Genomic DNA, 19,562 nt, shown 5'->3' on the forward strand with positions numbered 1-19,562 from the left:
GCGTAATGTCTACCCTTTGGCAAAAGTGTTGTACTTTTGCCAAAGGGTAGACATTAGTGATGCGCGGGTCAATGTATAAACAAACCGCAACCGACCGACGTTTTCAACTACCCGCCCGCAACTCGGACCGCAAAAAAAAGTAAAAAAAATATTGTACCCGACCCGCTTCCTGACCGCATTTTTTAAAAGTAGTAAATGCTCATCGGAGCGTTATTGGGCCATAGACGTGTAACAACACAGCATCGCAAGAAGACGTAGGCCTGGCCTACACATAACAAAGGCAAAGCCAGCACTTTGGTCATTATATTTCATTATTTCAGCAAATGTCTCCCACACTTTTACTCTTTCTATGTAAAGGACTCTATTTTGTGATGTTAGGTGGAAGGCTAGTCCACGGAACTCCGGCAAGAAGTATGACAGGAGACAGAAGACAGTTCAATTATTTATCTCTCCAGATGTGCCAGTATACATTTACAGCATTGGAATTGAGGTGGTAAACGTGTGGTTTAGTCTGAAATAAACAAATAAATATATCAGAATATGTCTGAATACAGTTAACATAAATATTCACCTCAGTATACATTATTTAACATTATATATTATATTGTCCACAGCGCGGTAAATGGCGCTAAACATATTCGCGGGAATTGCACTGACATCACTCGCCTCAGAACACATTTATCAAGATATGAACAAAATAACAGCAATCAGATATACAGCTGCAACATTACTGTGTTAATATATCACTATAACAGCTAAAGATAAGGATAAATGAACTTACATTCATGCACGCACAGTTACCACTCGTCGAAGATGAAGATGCGGCAGAGACGAAACTGAAAGTAAACTAAACTGAGAATGCGCGTGAATGCGCTCTACGTGCACTAGCCTACAGCTTAATATACATTAAAGGGCTACAACCTATTACCATATAAGTATAAGGAATTTAGTACATTCTATTTGTGTATTTGCGGAGCTTCCACTCCCCAGTCTTCACCTGTTCTCTTGCCGCCTCCATCTCTGCAGACTGTAGTGATCATAGACATGGCCGGTTCGTGAACGAATCGTTCTTTTGAACCGGTTCTTTTTAGTGAACCGGTCGAACCTACACTAAATCGAACTGAATCGTTCGAAACAGTTCGCGTCTTGCGTCAGTGCTGCTCCACAAGTTAGTTACTTACTTTCAGACATGCCTGACAATCGAAATAAATCAATATCCTGAATTCTATTTTACTCCAGTAACTCCAACAGTTCACTGAACCGAGACATGTTGGTGCCACTGTTGAGAGAAGTGATGAGCACGAGCAGCTGATACTGCGCATAGATACTGCGTACTACCGAACGCACAGGGACAGCGGTTCTCGAATAGAACAGAGAACTGTTTAGACTGAGCTTGCGTGTTATCTTCGTGCCAGTTATTCAGCAAATAATGTGTAGGGCTGTATATTTCATCAAAAATTGTGTCTAGTACTAATACAAATGTTTAATTGGCAACTTTTTTCAAACGACCCGACCGACCGCGACCCGAATATCATTAAAAACATTTTTGGATGACCCGTAACTGCGGGTAACCGCGGGTGACCGCAGGCACCCGCTCATTTCGGATCAACCCGCGCATCACTTGTAGACATCCAATGCACATGGCACCCTTTAGCATCAAATGAGACGCTTCGGTTATGGGTTGGTTGAGGCATGGGGTAGGGTTAGGTTTAGACCACTAGGAGGCGCCTTCTGCCCCATATATATCCAAGGGGGTAATCCATCGACCGTAAGTTAAAGCCTCGCGGGAGCTGACATCTTGTAGCAGAACTTCACTTGCGTTAGCATTCCCATTGACTCCCATTCATTTTGGCGTCACTTTGACAGCGAATAACTTTACATCTGAGGCGTTTGAAGACCCTATTTGTCCTTTATTTATTTCTAAAGAAACACCACAATGGATAAAAGGCTCCATTACCTTGTAGCTTATGTTATGGCCCCGTAGAAGCAGTTTTATTGAAAGTAGGCTAACGATTGCGTCATACCCACGCGACTCTCTGTCGCACAGTATAGAGATTACTGTATGGACAGGAGGAGAAGCTCACGTGCAATCGGGGAAACATGGAGGCAAAATGACAAAATAATTAATCAGAATACCTAGCAAAAATTTCTCCTGCTCTTAGCTCATGGACAGCTCCTACTCACACTCTCCGCCTCTGCAAGTTTCAGAAGGGAATGATTCAGATTTCTCATGCCACAGCACTAGAAGACAGACGGGGTGCTCACGTCACATCTACGGCGTCAAGCTCTGTTTGAGTCTGCGTGTCAGGACGGAAGTGCTAAAAATCGCCAAAAACGGGCTTTAATCGTCTCAATGGAGTTCCAATGAGATGGCTCTGTCCATTTCTTATACTGTGTATGTATATCTCATTTGATGCTAAAGGGTACCATGTGCGTTGGATGTCTACGCTTTGCCAAAAGTGTCGTATATGACGCTTTGCCAAAAAACTGACGGACTGTGAAGAGAGGTACTGCAACAATGTCAAATATGAGAAAAAAATATTGTGTGTTTTTTATTAACCCTGAGACATATCCTATTCTTAGTAGACCCCAAAAACAAGACTGTGTAAAAGGGCATAATATGACCTATTTTAAGTTAATGTAAATGTTTTAGCATATGCAGTTACCATTATGATTGGTATTCTGACCAAATGAATATCATGTTCCCCTTTGTGCTTTTACAACTCACAACACTCGATTTGTCTTAGTCATAAGTACAACAGGATTTATTGAATTAATTTTATCAACACCAATGAATGAAATTTCTTGAATAAAAAATCACTTATTTTTATAGCAGATTGTATGAAATAGCTTTTTCATATATATATAACTAGTTTTAACTTGAAGTGGCTACAAGATTTAACAAAACGAAACCAGGCACAGAACAAACATGACAAATCACCCACATTAACGAGGCTCCTGGATAATTCAGACTCTTGAGATCTGATGGAAAGCCTGCTGACCACTTCTAAAGTTTCCACTAGAGAAATACCTGCCCTGATATTTACAGCACTATCCCATATGTCGACCCTTTTCATCTGTCATTTTAACTAAGCAGATGTAGTAGCTTTATGCATATTCTCTGTAGCTAATAGATCACTGAGGGAGATGGAGAGATGGCTGTTCATCAAAGAGGCTAATTAAGCATTAAAGAGGTTCCAATAGTTTGCCGGGCTTCATATTGATCTTTGCGGCGGCAGATCTTTAATCTACACTACTCCTGGTATGTCTGGTGGGAAGGAAGTATTTGGTCCCTCTGGTAATTTGTTTTGAGGTTCTGACCTTTGGGTAAATCCTATCTAAGAGTTGTTATTTTTTTTCTATGTAACATAATGCATCAGCTGGCTCTAATTCATCCAAATCGGAATGTGCAGTGTCAGTACAGGACGCTTTATGAGAAAATAATGAGGATATTTGTCAGTAAATGTATTTATTCCAGTAAACAGATTTATTCCAGCATCAAAAACATTTTTCTAAAAGATTATAAAGGATCGCAGGGGAGATTAAGAGTTAATGGAAAAACAAAAACATTTACCATCGAGGCCAATGAATCATAGACGGAAACCGTTTTGTTATTGCTCAGATTATTTGCCATTAATAATCAGTGATCCGAAACGTATTTTCTCCCAGAAAGTTCCAAACATGCTCAAATGCTTCACACAGAATTGCCCAAAGAGTTTTGAGACCCAATAATCTTCATCTTCACATTCTAACTGATCATATTTTATTTTTGTGTGTTCATTCACTTGAATTGCTATAATGATCTCTGTAACATTTTGCTGAGAGTCACACGTTAAAGTTGCACGTCCTGGTTTTTGCAGAGTTACTATATACACTCACCGGCCACTTTATTAGGTACACCTGTCCAACTGCTCGTTAACACTTAATTTCTAAGCAGCCAATCACATGGCGGCAACTCAGTGCATTTAGGCATGTAGACATGGTCAAGACAATCTCCTGCAGTTCAAACCGAGCATCAGTATGGGGAAGAAAGGTGATTTGAGTGACTTTGAACGTGGTATGATTGTTGGTGCCAGAAGGGCTGGTCTGAGTATTTCAGAAACTGCTAATCTACTGGGATTTTGACGCACAACCATCTCTAGGGTTTACAGAGAATGGTCCGAAAAAGAAAAAACATCCAGTGAGCGGCAGTTCTGTGGGCGGAAATGCCTTGTTGATGCCAGAGGTCAGAGGAGAATGGCCAGACTGGTTCGAGCTGATAGAAGGGCAACAGTGACTCAAATAACCACCCGTTACAACCAAGGTGGGCAGAAGAGCATCTCTGAACGCACAGTACGTCGAACTTTGAGGCAGATGGGCTACAGCAGCAGAAGACCACACCGGGTGCCACTCCTTTCAGCTAAGAACAGGAAACTGAGGCTACAATTTGCACAAGCTCATCGAAATTGGACAATAGAAGATTGGAAAAACGTTGCCTGGTCTGATGAGTCTCGATTTCTGCTGCGACATTCGGATGGTAGGGTCAGAATTTGGCGTCTACAACATGAAAGCATGGATCCATCCTGCCTTGTATCAACGGTTCAGGCTGGTGGTGGTGGTGTCATGGTGTGGGGAATATTTTCTTGGCACTCTTTGGGCCCCTTGGTACCAATTGAGCATCGTTGCAACGCCACAGCCTACCTGAGTATTGTTGCTGACCATGTCCATCCCTTTATGACCACAATGTACCCAACTTCTGATGGCTACTTTCAGCAGGATAATGCGCCATGTCATAAAGCTGGAATCATCTCAGACTGGTTTCTTGAACATGACAATGAGTTCGCTGTACTCAAATGGCCTCCACAGTCACCAGATCTCAATCCAATAGAGCATCTTTGGGATGTGGTGGAACGGGAGATTCGCATCATGGATGTGCAGCCGACAAATCTGCGGCAACTGTGTGATGCCATCATGTCAATATGGACCAAACTCCCTGAGGAATGCTTCCAGCACCTTGTTGAATCTATGCCACGAAGAATTGAGGCAGTTCTGAAGGCAAAAGGGGGTCCAACCCATTACTAGCATGGGGTACCTAATAAAGTGGCCGGTGAGTGTATTTCGTATGTTTCAGAATGTTTCGTATATTTCCGAAACTTTATTTTTTTATTATTATTATTTTTTTTAATAACCAAAAAATAGCCCTGTTTGTGCTAAATAGAGTGTAATTTCACCTGTGCCATTAAAATCTTTATAAGCAACTGAAAAAAAGCACAACTGTCAGGGCATGTCAAAAAATCCCAAGGACCCTTAAAAACACCTTAGACCCAAGAGGGTTAACTCATCCATTAAATCAGAGGGAGATGATAACACTGAATAACACTGAGCACCTAACCCTGTTTGTAAGCCATAACTTACATAAACTGTAAACTTGTCCTTTAAATTGGATGGGTTGAATGGAATGTTGTTCCAGGATTAACAAAGATTTTGATCAGGGAACATTTACTTGCGCAAAATCAGGTTCTTTATAAGTCACACTATTTTAACACAATAGCAGATAGTTAGTGCATGATTATGTTTAAGTGAAGCTGCCATAGAAAAGGTCAAGTGTGTACTACTGCTTTAAAGTCAAGTAAATCAAGTTAATGAAATCACTAGCTATAATGGAACTCAAATTAGATCCCGTAAAATTGCAATTTTAGTAGATTACAAAAGGATTAATTAAGTACGGGATAATGTACATCCAGCTGATTGTTCTCGCAAAATAAACCCCAGAGTATTGTATCACCCTGAAGGGTGGTTTGTGTGTGTGTCTGTCTGTCTGTGTCTGTCTGTGATAACAACTGGCTGAATGTACATTATCCCACTTATTAGACTGCTGCTTTCCACAAAAGTAATTAATTGAACACAAAATATTGATTTGAGTTGAATTTATTTATTCATTTATTTTTTTTTGCTCACTTATGAATACACTTCATATAAAATGGCTTTGTGCTTAGAGATGAACAAAATATAACATTTAAGGGACAATGTAAAGTTATTCTACTAACGTATTTGATCAAAAGTTATGTAATATGCATATGGACATGAAATATTTAGATTGAAATTTAGTTTTGGCAACAATATAAACTCAACAATATTTTAGTATAGGGTGCATTGTTTGAGAATAATTACATTATTTATATATATATATATATGAATTACAATTTTAAATTGTGTGTTTATATATGACATTATAATTATTGTTATTATTTTTTTATGATACATCCTTCTTGATGTAATACAAAATCACAATACAAAAATGCAACAACTGTAGATAGTGACAATCTGTGGTGACAAACCGCTTGTTTCGTGTCTTAGGCCATCAATGTGTACTTACATTTACGGGTCATTAAATCATGTTTAATTTTGATTTCTATGTGCATGCTCTTTGAGGTGGACCCCATAAACCTCCATTATATGACTGACAGACAAGAACGGTTTGATCTAAAAATATCAAAATGAAAAATACTGTGGAAACAAAGAAACCTACATCTTGGGTAACCTTGAGGTAAAACATCAAAAATTTATTTCAAAGTGACCTATCCCTTTAAAGTGTAACTAAACACTTAACCAACTTTTTTTAGTTAATGATCTGTAAGAATGGATCTTTATTAATACCAGTCATTGATTCGAGTAACTTTTTCGACATTTGTGTATAAAGTGTTCTATTTCTACAATATATAGTATAAAAGCGTCTTAATGCTGCCCTCTTCAGGTTGAACGGTGGCCACTGCAGTTGAATTTTCCTATTGGTTGTTCCGCACTTCGTGACGTACGCAGGTTTCAGCTAACCACGTGAGCCATGGCATTATAAAAACCATATTGTGTCGTCAAAACCACAGTAGGGAGTCAGGAATTGGAATTGCGAGTATTGAAAACGATCAGGATAGAGTGTTTTAGCATCTATTTCGTCCCCTCTATCTCCGCTGGGGTCTGCCCACTTTTTCAGCATTTTTCAAATATTGCCAGTGGGTGGAGTCAGGCTCTGACCAGGGGTTTAGTTACCCTTTAATAAAAGCTATTTAAATGTTCTAATAGACGTCATTCACAGCAGTGCCATCTTTGATTTTTAATTGGGTATGAAAGTGCTTTAGGGATAGACATACATCTCCTCAGTGGGTTGTACTATTATTTAATGCGTTTTGGATTTTTTCTGCTGACGAAACACTGCAAAACTTTCTTTCCAAGAAATTTCAGTCAACATAAAAATCCAGACAACATGAGTTGTGGAAAATTATAAATGATCTAGAAGCTTTACACAGCTTTTAACAGTGGGTGCCGTAAGTCTTTCCCTCACAGCCTTGCTTTCATACACTTCTCTGAATAAGGCCTATTGAACCAAGTCCTCCTCCTGGCATAAAGGGATAGTTCACACAAAAATGAAAGTTCTGTCATCATTTACTCAACCTCAAGTTTCCAAAACCTGTATGAGTTATGTTGAACACAAAAGAAGATATTTTAAAGAATGTTGGAAGTCAATGACACTACTGGCGAAAGAAAGGCATACGGGTTTGGAACAACTTGACGGTGAGTAAGTGATGACAAAATGTTTCTTTTTGGGTAAACTATCCCTTTAATTTAGACCCTTTCTGTGAAAGCAGGCCAAAATTCTGTATTTTATGATCACATTAGTGTATTGTTAAGAAACTACCATCAGTATGGGTCATCTGCATTGTGCCCTGAAGGAGCCTGAGAAGTTTCAGCCAGCGACACCTAGTGGTAAAATCAAATATACACATACTTATAACTATGGATTTAGTTGACTTATTTTCACAGCAGTCGACATCCCCTGCGATTTCTGAATCCTTGCCGAGTCCAACGATACCAAACATGCTAGGTTTCTCCTCATGGTTTGTGCAACGCTGTGATTTATCGTTGAAACAACTTTCATTAATATCCTCAAAACCGTTTGTCTGATTGAGACGAAACCACCGTAGGTAAATCAAAAACAGGACATTGGCTATTTACTAATATCCAAATGTCATAATTTTGATAGTAAGTGGCGAAAAAATGCAACCAGTTGGGTGTCGGTAATTTTTTTTTGTGTGTGTTCATACAAATGTCTATAACTCCTAAACGAAATGAGATATTTTTTTCACAAAATTTGACACTTGTGTATGGAGGCAGTATTCTGAACACACAAAAAAGCGGTGGTGTTATAATTGTACAAAACATGAAATTGGCTCCAACTACAGTAGTGTTGGTCTGATTGACACATGCACTGATAAAAATAATCTGCTTGATTTACTTAAAAAATATAATGAATTTTTTTGCATAACTTTATTACGTAGATCCAACAAGACAAGTCTTTGTTGAAACTACTTAATTTTTCTGTTTGTTGAAATAGAATTTTCACATAAAGTTAACTTAATTTTAGCATTGCTGTAGTAATTTATTTATGTGTGTGATCTACATAACTTTAAGAGTTCTGAATGAGTAATTTTGATTGAATCCAACAAGCTTTTTACATTTCCATATTACAAATTTCAAGTGGGATCTATTTTTTTTTTTTTTTTTTAATGTTAGTGTATTTTAAAGTTACATTTACTCATTATTAAAAACTTAGTTTTTTACTGAAAGTATAAATGCAAATAGTTATTTTTTACTACTACTATTTCAAAACTGGTACTATCCCCGTGGAATGTGCTAATCAAATATAAGTTGACATTTTCGCCATTTGATAGTAAAAACTGACAAGGTCAGTATACAAAATTTAAAAGTATAATAAAATATATTCACCTCACAGGTTGAAACATTGTGTACAATAGAAAATTGTGCTTTATGGTGGTGCTAAAGGAATGGACGTGGAACATTAAGTGGAAGTTGACAGGCTTTATTGTCTTCAGGAATATGGTAACAAAATTCCCCTTCAATACTTCAAGATGTGCATGCTGTGACCAAGGGTTAGTTCACCCAAAAAATGAAAATGAAGTCATTAATTACTCACCCCCAAGCTGTACCAACCCCGTAAGACCTTCGTTCATCTTCGGAACACAAATGAAGATATTTTTGATTAAATTTGAGAGGTTGATCACTGCTACATAGGCTGCCTAAGACATTGAAACTTGACGGCCCAGAAAGTCAATGAAAAAAATGTTTAAATATTCCATGTGACTACAGTGGCTCAACTATAAGTTTATCAAGCGACGAGACTACTTTTTGTGCGAAAAAAGACGAGAGTTCAAGAGATTTCCACGACGCATGCGCGAGAACTGTGATCTTCAAATCTATATAAACTTATAGTTGAGCCACTGTAGTCACATGGAATATTTAAACATTTTCTTAATTGATTTTCTGGGCCGTCAAGTTTCAATGTCTTAGGCAGCCTATGTAGCAGTGATCCACCTCTCAAATTTAATCAAAAATATCTTCATTTGTGTTCCGAAGATGAACGAAGGTCTTACGGGGTTGGTACAGCATGGGGGTGAGTAATTAATGACTTCATTTTCATTTTTGGGTGAACTATCCCTTTAAACGTACTACATCAGTCTCAACCAACCAACCAGATGTTTAACTATATTTCAACACTCTCAGTAAGGACTTACTAAAAATAAACATTTACAGAGTATTTTCTATACAATTGTGTTTTTCAGTCATGTACAGTAACATATTCTAAGACTTTAAAGGAACACTCTGACTTTTTGGGACTTAAGCTTATTCACCATATCCCCCAGAGTCAGATAAGTCCATACATACCTTTCTCATCTACGTGTGTGCCGTAACTCTGTCTGACCCACCCACTGCTAGCCTAGCTTAGCACAAAGACTGGTGGTAAATAGCAGTTTACCTAAGTAAACTAAGTCAGTAAGTCAGCAGTCCCGCTAGCATACTAATCCTAATAAGTGTCAAAATAACACCAACATTTTCCTATTTAAATGTTGTGATTTGTATAGTCACAGAGTGTTCAAATAACAAAGTCACATGAGACACAGCCATCTTCTAACCGTATACACACTGGATACTATATTCTCAGAAGGTGAAGCACTTCTTCTATGCAGTGATTTTCTCACAGCACCTGAGAAGCCCCGTGGTGAGGAGCAGAGAGTTCGCTCAGAGTGTTGCGCTAATCACTCTGACCAAGTAGAAGTGATTCACCTTCTGAGAATATAGTTCCCTGTATGTATACGGTTTTGAAGATGGCTGTGTCTCATATGACCTTGTTATTTGTACACACAGTGGCTATAAAAAACACAACATGTAAATAGGAAATGTTGGTGTTATTTTGTCATTTATTAAGATTAGTATGCTAGCTGGATCTGTTTACCTCCAGTCTTTGTGCTAAGTTAGGCTAACAGTGGGTGCGTCTGACTGTTACGGCACGCACAGAGATGAGAAGGGTATGTGTGGACTTATTTAACTCTGGGGGATATGGTGAATAAGCCAAAGTCCCAAAAAGTCCAAACAGAGTTATAAACAACAACGTCTGTCATACTTTTAGGCCATAAGCTGGATTTTGGAGGGCATGTTTTTGTTAACATCCTCCAAAGGTGTATTTTAGTTTATTTGGATAAATAATGCCCATAAGGTATAGGTGCAAGCATGTGCTACACTGGGAATTCCAAAAAGGACCTCTTCTCCCTTGATGGCTATTCCAGCTTGCTTCTCGAGACCTCCATCCCTGGTTTTGGTGACCACGAACATGTTGAGTACAAATGAAGTGATGTCCTCTTGGATGGCTGCAGAATCGTCGTCATCACAAAACTGTGAAATATACAAGAGAGAATTTAACCTACTTTTTGTTTGCTAATGTGAAGAATGCATACAGCTCTTTGCTCTAAACAGAAATCTTGGTGGGATTACGTGCTGTGGTAGTTTTGTTCTATATACTTATGTACATTTGTGCAAGCATGTGCTCGAAGAATGTGCAGTGTGGTGTAGGTCTATGTATTTTATAATGTTAACTTCAAAGAATACTAATAGTAATTTAAAAATGTGGTAGCATTGGATCTGGACGGGAAGGATAACTCTGATAGTTGGAAGTGGTGTGTTGTGATTCTGCCTTCTCACACAGTGACACAGGGAGTGTCGCAATTTCGGTTTCATATCGAATACCAGCCATCATTTCTACTAAAGAAAAGGACAAAAATAGTAACGCACAGTAACTTGGATAAGTAAATTTAATCTGATTACGTTTTTGGAAATAGTAGCGCATTATTGCTTGTGACTGACAAAAGTGTTCAGATTTCAGTTACTTATCCAAGTTACTGTGCATTACTATTTTTGTCATTTTTTTTTTTTTTGTAGAAATGCCAGCATCACTGGTCTTGAGTAAGTGTGTCACATGTACTGTATTGAAGAACACTAAAACTTTCTATATAAACAGGACAACAGGAATTTTGCCATTTGACATTATAACTATACCCCCAGTTTTCTCACTACAATAAACCAATTTAGAGAAATTTACAAACCTTTATCCAGTGTAGCCTACTTGTCAGGAGGATCACCTGGTAAGGACACAGTGTTATAGTTAACTGACCAATGCAAGAAACCAAAAACATGGCAAAAAATTGTAACTACAACTATAGCCTAATTAAAAATAGTTTAACATTTTACTCTCTCCACAACACTGCAATTAGTTGACCTGCTCATCAGTAAGCAAATTTTCTTCAGTTTCGGTTTAATTGTTAGCCTACTTTGGGTTTGTTTTCCCTCGGAGCTCCGATGGGGAAGCGTGCAGCGAACCGCGTCATTCTGAAGGCGGGACTATGTTCACGAGATGATTGACGGCTGAAAAACCCCAATGAGCGCTCTAACCATAAAGTATAAAAAACACCTTTTACACAACCATGAAGAAAAACAGAGCGCGCAAACTAAATCAATATTTCTAAAAATGCGCCCACGTTTGGAGTTATTCGCGGATGCTGTCAATTCCATCTATGTGAACACAAATAAATTATAAGGATATTATAATGGTTATCTGCACTATTTGACAAAAGAAAAAAAAAGAAAGAAAGACAGAAAGTCATTGCAACTCAGTTTTGTCATAAATAGTGGCCAAATATCCAAGCTGGAATCTTAAATCTTTCTAATATGATAGTCAGTTTTTAGATCAAGTAAAATGATTTAACGAGTTAATTTTAACGCTGGAGCTGTCCGCGATCTTAGGTAATGTCGTCAGAATAGCATGTCAGTGGCAAAACAAGCAGGTTTTGTGGATGTAAAAGAACGCAATTACCCATATTAACGTACGATTTGCCTAGGCCTAACGTTAATTCTTTCGCATCTACACACTGAAGCGGTCTAAGCCTGGCCAATTTAAAAGATTGTTGTTCCCATCAGTCACTTAAACACAAATACATATTTTTTTAAAGAATAAAATTAGGCCCAGGTTGGGGGAAAAAAACGATTGATGTTACCCTAATTTATTCATGGCTGCTCTAAAAATCCACGTGCTTGCACTAACATTACATTATTTTATTGCTGGATTATAACGCTGGCTTTAAATTACACTAGAACAAACCATTCTATGGCCACTTGCAAAGTTTCAATTAATGTTAGACTACACGTAAAGCAACATAAAGCAATCCCAGCGTTGCCACATGGTAATTAACAGAAAATCCACGTACGACAAAGCAATCTTCAAATTACATTTAAAGCCTAATTTTTGTACAACAATTGGAACACTGTAAAGAATGTACAAACCCAAGTAACCTTAATTGTTAGCCTACTTTTCTAACTTTATTCTTACCTTGAGTTCAGTCTCCACGTGTAGGCTTCCTCTTCGTTTGAAATGCAAGGGGTTTCCAGACCAAAAAACAGGAAGGGGAGTAATTTTTTGCACTGAGTAAATTAAACAAGGTATTGTTTGTTGAGTGCATGTGCCTAAAAAGATTGGCTGAGATTACTTAGATTAATTTTGTAAGGTAATAATATGCACATTGTCTTGTGTTTTGAACAAATGAAGATAAATTCAAAACCAGATATATTATGTAAAGATATAAACGTAACATTTTATTGTTAATATTACACATTTTAACTACGTAACATTTACATGCACTCAGAATCATTTTTTTCAGTGTGCATTGTCTTTGTGTCAGTTATCATTAGGGTTGGGTACCGAAACTCGGTTCCAATAGGGATTCAGAGAACATGGGTTACACAGAGACGTTCTCTTTCATATGTTTACTCAAAGCTGCCTATAAGACGCAGTGGGAACGAAATATCAAACTGGCTAAGAGCTTAACTAGTAAATGACGAGATAACTTACATGACTAGTTAAAGCAGACAAAACATGGGAACCTGTAGCCAATGTCGATATTATATTACCCTGGTAGTAATCTCTATTAATCTCCTTTATAATTACATTGTTTAATATAATATTGTTTTATTTGATACTATGTAAATATGAACTTTTATTTTATATTGGTTTATTTATTATTACCATATGTTACTTGTATTTATATTGTATGTTAATATTGTGCCCAGTTTGGCCCTGTAAATAAAGGGGTATTTTTTTTTTTTTGACAAAGTGTGTGCGCTTTTGTTTTCTTAAGTACCGTTTCAAGAACCGTTTAGGCACCGGAACCGTTTAAAAAATACCGAGTAGGTACTGGTATCGGATAAAACCCAACTGATACCCAACCCTAGTTATCATAGACCATTATGAAATTTGTGTACCTTGAAAAACATGGCTGTAATTTGGTGACAATGACACATGTGGTGGCTAGCTTCCTTGTTTGCTTCTGTTGTACTTGGCCCAGATAATTGCTGCTTGCAACTATATTTATTATTATTATTATCATTATTTTACATATAAGGGCTAATCAACCCCCTCATCCACCTTCAAAAATTAGCGAAAGGAGGATAACCCCCAAGAGCTCTGACACAGTTCGAACACTCACCAAATCTATATCTAAGTAGCCCCAGCACCAGCCGTAAAATAGATTTTTATCCATTCTTGAACCTTCTTGAAAGATTTGTTGAGGAATGCTGCCGAGAACACAAAACGTATGGTCGCCCATCTGCTGCTAAAAGGAATCATCTTATAAAGACAACCCAAATTAGCAAATTCCATCAAAGAAAACTTTGTGCTTTTATTTAGTCATATCATTCAATGTGTGTTCAAAGAATTTCCGTGCCAGTGGTGCCTTAGTGACACAAATAAATAAATGAAAAAAGACTTGCATTAAAGCTTCCCACAGGCCGCAATTCAATGTATAACCCTTTTATATAGCTTGTTCCTTTCAAAAAGTCTCCTGGAGCTTTTCTCTTGTGCAGTCTCTGTGTGTGGTGTCCTCAGACCCAGAGCAGCCAAATTCACCCTCAACCATGATGTCAAGGATTTACATAATTCCCCACGACCCCATCCTGCTCCAGATGGAACTTGTTTCTGTAGGGTTTACTGAGATGCTGAGCTCAACCATACATTTTTAGGCAAAAACCAACATAAATTCCTCAATCTTTCCGGGAGCAATCTTAGCAGGAAGTCAGAAGTGTGCTGAAGACTCGCTTCCAGTTATTTAAGAAACATTTGGACAGTACTTGACTCGATCCATGACTCCTCAAGTATTTAGTCACAAATGTGGGCAGACTTACTCCTGAGGTGTACAGTATATGCTCTGCTAATTAAAGGGGCGATGAACTGAGAACTTTTGACATCTAAGAGGTCATCATATTATAAGAATGTCCTTTAAGTTTCAGAACTGAAAACGTCCTTGTTAGTCCAATAAAAGCTTTTATTGACACCAGCCTCAGAAAACGACTCGTTTTTCAAAGTGGGGAACTATGACGTCAAAGAGGATAAAACACCACCCCCGCAGAAGGAGATCAACTCCTACTTCAACACAGCCGGTTTAGCCCCGCCCACCGATTCACGCATTACACGCATAGCTAAATAACATAGGATCGAGCTACCGATCAATACAAAATATTGTGCAGTGCCTGGTTGTGGAAGAAGACAGTCACTGCATATGCTTCCTCTGGATTCCAATAGGACTGCATGGATAAAGTTTATTTGACGTTCCTCTCAAGATCAAGGTCCGTCTGTTCACTTCATTTCACTGAGGATTGTTTTGTAAACAAGACTGGATTTGCAGACCGATTAAGAGTAAAGGACGGTGCTGTACCGTCTATATTGGATCTGACAGGAATTGTGCAACACACGGACTCTGGGTCGAACATGTATGGATGAATCATTCCCGGTTGCCATTTTACAACATTGGATGTTTTCAAAACAATTTCCCCCACGTGCATCGACGGGTGAGTTGAAACTCATTATAATATGCAAAAGTGTTATCCACTCACAGCAGTCGGCGTTTACTTCCAAGTCTTCAGCGCGAGACGCCCATAAAAACCGAGCATTTTTCAGCTAGGCTCAAAACTTGGGTACAAAATAGTCTATTGCTTATTCATTTTGATGGTTTTGAATGCAAAAAAACCAGCGAACGTCATAAGTCGACCTCAGACAACAATATAATAAAATTTAAAAAGCCAGTTCATGACCCCTTTAATGTTTGGAAACAATTTTTGTGTCACCCTTGCTCCAAATTTCAGTTTTTAAGTCAATATTCCATCTCAGAATCATTTGAAAAATGTGACCTGTGGCATTTTTTCTGCAAAATGTTATAATTTTTGTTTTTTTTGTATGTATGTTTCAATGTGCACTAAAAGCTCAGTGCATTTTTGAGGTCACAAGTAACACATGCAAGGAACTTCATACAAAATGTATTAATCTTTATTAATCCATAATCTGCCTCTATAATCAATTTTGTTTGAAAATGAAAAAAGTTGATGGTGCTTTACTACCACTTGTGTTCATTTCAGCTGGAAACTGCAGTTAATTGTATCGTTACATTTTTGGAGGTTTGCAAAAATGGTAGAGGCTTGTTTTCCACTGAGCCTGTTAAAATATACAGATAAGCGAAAGCATGGCAACAATCTCATGGCCTACATTTTGCAATCCCACACGCTCTTGTATGCTGCTGTTAAGGAATTTAATGAGGATTAATATGTTTATTATATTACTCTGCAGATACCAAAAGTGTAGCATATTGAAACATTTTTTTTCCCCTAAGAGGTCCAGTAGAGAGTAGGAAAAATAATGTCTTATACCTGTATACTTGTATGGAATAATAGTTTAATAGCTATTGAAAAATGTAAACATAATCTGAAGAATATAAGCTTCAAATATAGATTGTAACCATACAATAATGTGCAAACAAACATAGTCAGCATTTACCGAGCTTTCTGCTATGGTTTTACACTGTTTAATTAACTCCATGACTACTTCCTACATTCCATAACTGTACAGTGTGCAATACTTACATAACCTAGATTGGGCTAATTATGGAAATGATTCCATGACAGTCAGCTTTTATTGGTTTATTTGCAGTATCTACAGGCAGATATTCTAAAGGCTAAGATTCTAAAGGTGATGAATAAGACTTTAAGATAGGCACATCTATTTAATCCAAAATTGATCATGTTTGCACTGTAAGGTTCAAACTTCAAGGATGTCTCACAATCAAATCTTAAGACAAAAGATGAAAGAAGCACACACAACTTTATGTACGATGTTGACTTGTATTGTTCTTCTTTAACATGCTGGAAATTTGCAACTGTCGGCATATGCGTTCACAAGACACTTTCATATGGATGATGTACGATCTTCTTTCCTTTTCTGTTTCTCCTCTTATCAGTGTTGTCCTGCTTTGTATGCATTAGCCACTGCTGACACCACCGTTTTGTTATATATATATATATATATATATATATATATATACATGCTTTACCAGCGCAGTCTCATCCCAAGACGTCATATAACTGACGTCTTGGGACGTCTTTTGACCATACGTCAACATCCGCCTTTTTGGGTACACTTAAACGTCGGTTAGATGACGTTATCGGATCCTAATCCTACCCCTAAACCTACCCCGTCACCTAACCGACGTTAAAGGTAAAGCGTCAGTTGTATGACGGCCCGGTATCGTCATGTAACCGACGTTTAAGGGTACCCTAAAAAGGCGGATGTTGACGTATGGTCAAAAGACGTCCCAAGACTTCAGTTATATGACTTCTTGGGATGAGACTGTGTTAGCTTTACCATGGAGCCATTTGGTGTGTTTTTGTTGTATGATGACTCCAACTGCAGTGACATCAATCAGTACCAAACACAATCCAGGGCTGTAAATGACATAAATATCACCCTGATTCATTTGATCTCAGCGGGGGGAAAAGTGCAGTTTGAAAAATCTATCTTGAGGTCTATCATAGCTATCAAAAGAGGTGATTCATGGTACCTGCTCTACATTCTGAAAGTCGACTGATGCCATTTCCTCCCAAGTACGTTCTTTATTATTGCTGCCATGACAACCAAACGCATGGATTACAGGGGCACAATGAGTCGTCTCCTAATGCCCCATTCTATAATTATCTCTGACAAATGCTAGTTTACATTTCAGCTTAAGCATGCAATCACAGAGCAGTGTACTCACCCTGGTTCAAGGCTGTGCAAGTCGAGCCTCTGTTCAAAAGCAACTGCTGTTATGGCCTGTTCAACAGTTAGTGCTGTCCCCAGATAATTAATACAGTGACAACTTAATCATTAATTATGTTGAGTCCCCATTAGGAGAAGGAAATGACAGCCACATTTACTGTAGTCATGCCACATTTTTACTACAATTATACAACAAGTCCAGCCACCAAGTGAAAGCTGCAGTCCACAGTTTGTCCTGATTGCAATTGCAGATTTCGAACAGAGATGGCGACAGTCATTCGCCAAATTATCAACTTTACGTGAGTTGTACCTCGACAGGGCAAAGCGCAGATGAATACAATGTTTGAGGAGAGTGTGGTGTGGATACTGGCATTCAGAATCACAGATCATTCTTTTAAAAATATAAAAAATTAAAAATATCATTAAAAGCTTACCTTTTTGAATCAAGCTAAGCCAAGCAGAGACTTTTGAACACTGGATGGTTATGTGTTTTCTCAAAAACTGTATGTATTTTGGATAATTTTTAACCCTAAAAAAGCTACGGACAACAGCTTTAATAATGGGTATTGTATTAGTAGAAAATCGTGTAGTAAATAATTTGCTCTGTTGTTTCTTAAACTTCAAGCATTTGTGATTCTTTCATTATTCACAAGTTTAAGATTCCAAAAACCTGTATGGCTTTCTTTCTTCGGTGGAACACACAATGAGACGTTTTGAAGAATATCCATGCTGCTCTTTGTCTTACAACGAAAGCATACTAGCAGCTTTCAAGAGATACACATCGTACACTATTCCGAATTGTACACGTCTGGAACCATACGAAACAGGCTGTACTATGTCTGTCATTGATTGGTTGCTTGGTTGACCACCTTTTTTCTTTACTCGGTAGAGGACAATATTGACTTGTTTTGAGACGCATAAAAAATCTAACTGCTGCTTATTAATAAAAATGTCGTGTTTATGATAATACACATTTTGACGTTTCAAGAAGACAAACTGTTTATCTGTGGTCTCTTTATTTTTGTAAAAAAAAAAGATGTTTGACTAAAATCACAACTTTGTTGTGTCACTTTTAACTTGCCACTTTTATTGTGGTTTATTTAACAAGAAATTGTGTCATTTTTAATTGTCTTCCCTATTTTATTTCCCTGCTTTCTTGTTACAGATCTGCTGAAATAGTGCAGCACCGCAAGATCCAAAAACAACCGATGAAGAAAATCTGCGCAACCTGAAGTTGTTTACGCACAAGTAAGCTAATTTAATCATCAAACATTCAACAACATATCAAAACTGCCTAACATTTCCAAATCAATTTGCAAGTTTTGGTTCTGAAACAGACTGTTTTTTTTTTTTTTTTTTTTAAACATTGGTTCTGTTATTTTTATTATTGACGGTTGATTTCTCCAGTATATTGACTGTTTCCATCATACAACAAAACATTCTGGCAGCCATGGAAATGTGAATACGATCAAAAATGCTGATGCTGGTTGGCAACTTTTTTAGTAAATGCTGGCGGGGAAAGAATGAATGTGACACAGATAAGAATAGTGTGATGTGTGATATGACCTTCAGCTTTAGTTTGTTTTGATTGTTATGAAATTCAGGACTCGTATTATATTTTTAATTTTCTGTTTTGTTCTTATATGGAAAATAGCAGTATGAACATTATTCAAAACGGGTGGAGAAAATGTCTGCTTTTTTGCTCAGGCTGATATACTTTTTTTTTTTTATTTTTTTATTTTCCTGAGCAGTGTAACAGTGCAAACTGTGTAACTTCAATCGTAATATTGCTTATCTGGCTCAGAATTGGTTCACAATGATTGGAGCCAAGATTCTCGGGTCTTGAGGGACTTAAACATTCAGCACTTGCCAAGCTAATAACAGCACGTTATACTCCCAGCTTTCTTGGCTATAGAACGTCTGACCACAGCAATTTGGTTGGTGCTGATGCAACCAAACAGATCAATACAGAGGCCGTGAGACCAGTGTGTGCCACGTGGTTCTAGGTAGCCCATTAGGACTGAGGGAGTTGTGAACTCAGTCAAAGTTCTGTCCTCTTTCAGACATAATTTAGCATCTATTACATCTATGCATCTATAGCATCTATGTT

General features: G+C 37.7%; 2 long non-coding RNA genes across 2 annotated transcripts in view; one reads left to right on the forward strand and one right to left on the reverse strand.

Annotated features, from left to right (window-relative positions):
* LOC148977520 (uncharacterized) overlaps positions 1 to 19,562 on the forward strand; it is a 139,323-nt gene that overhangs the window by 18,772 nt on the left and 100,989 nt on the right. The window contains exon 2 of the long non-coding RNA XR_016169781.1: positions 18,618 to 18,700. This is a non-coding gene — a long non-coding RNA (uncharacterized LOC148977520). The remainder of the gene's footprint in view (positions 1 to 18,617; positions 18,701 to 19,562) is intronic.
* LOC120483488 (uncharacterized) lies at positions 10,245 to 13,031 on the reverse strand. Its single transcript, XR_016169647.1, has 3 exons — positions 12,707 to 13,031; positions 11,427 to 11,767; positions 10,245 to 10,719 (listed from the first exon to the last, which is right to left on the reverse strand). It is a non-coding gene; the product is annotated as an uncharacterized LOC120483488 (long non-coding RNA).

The sequence above is a fragment of the Pimephales promelas genome, chromosome 9, assembly GCF_988280905.1.
Source record: "Pimephales promelas chromosome 9, fPimPro1.hap1.1, whole genome shotgun sequence".
NCBI lineage: Eukaryota > Metazoa > Chordata > Actinopteri > Cypriniformes > Leuciscidae > Pimephales > Pimephales promelas.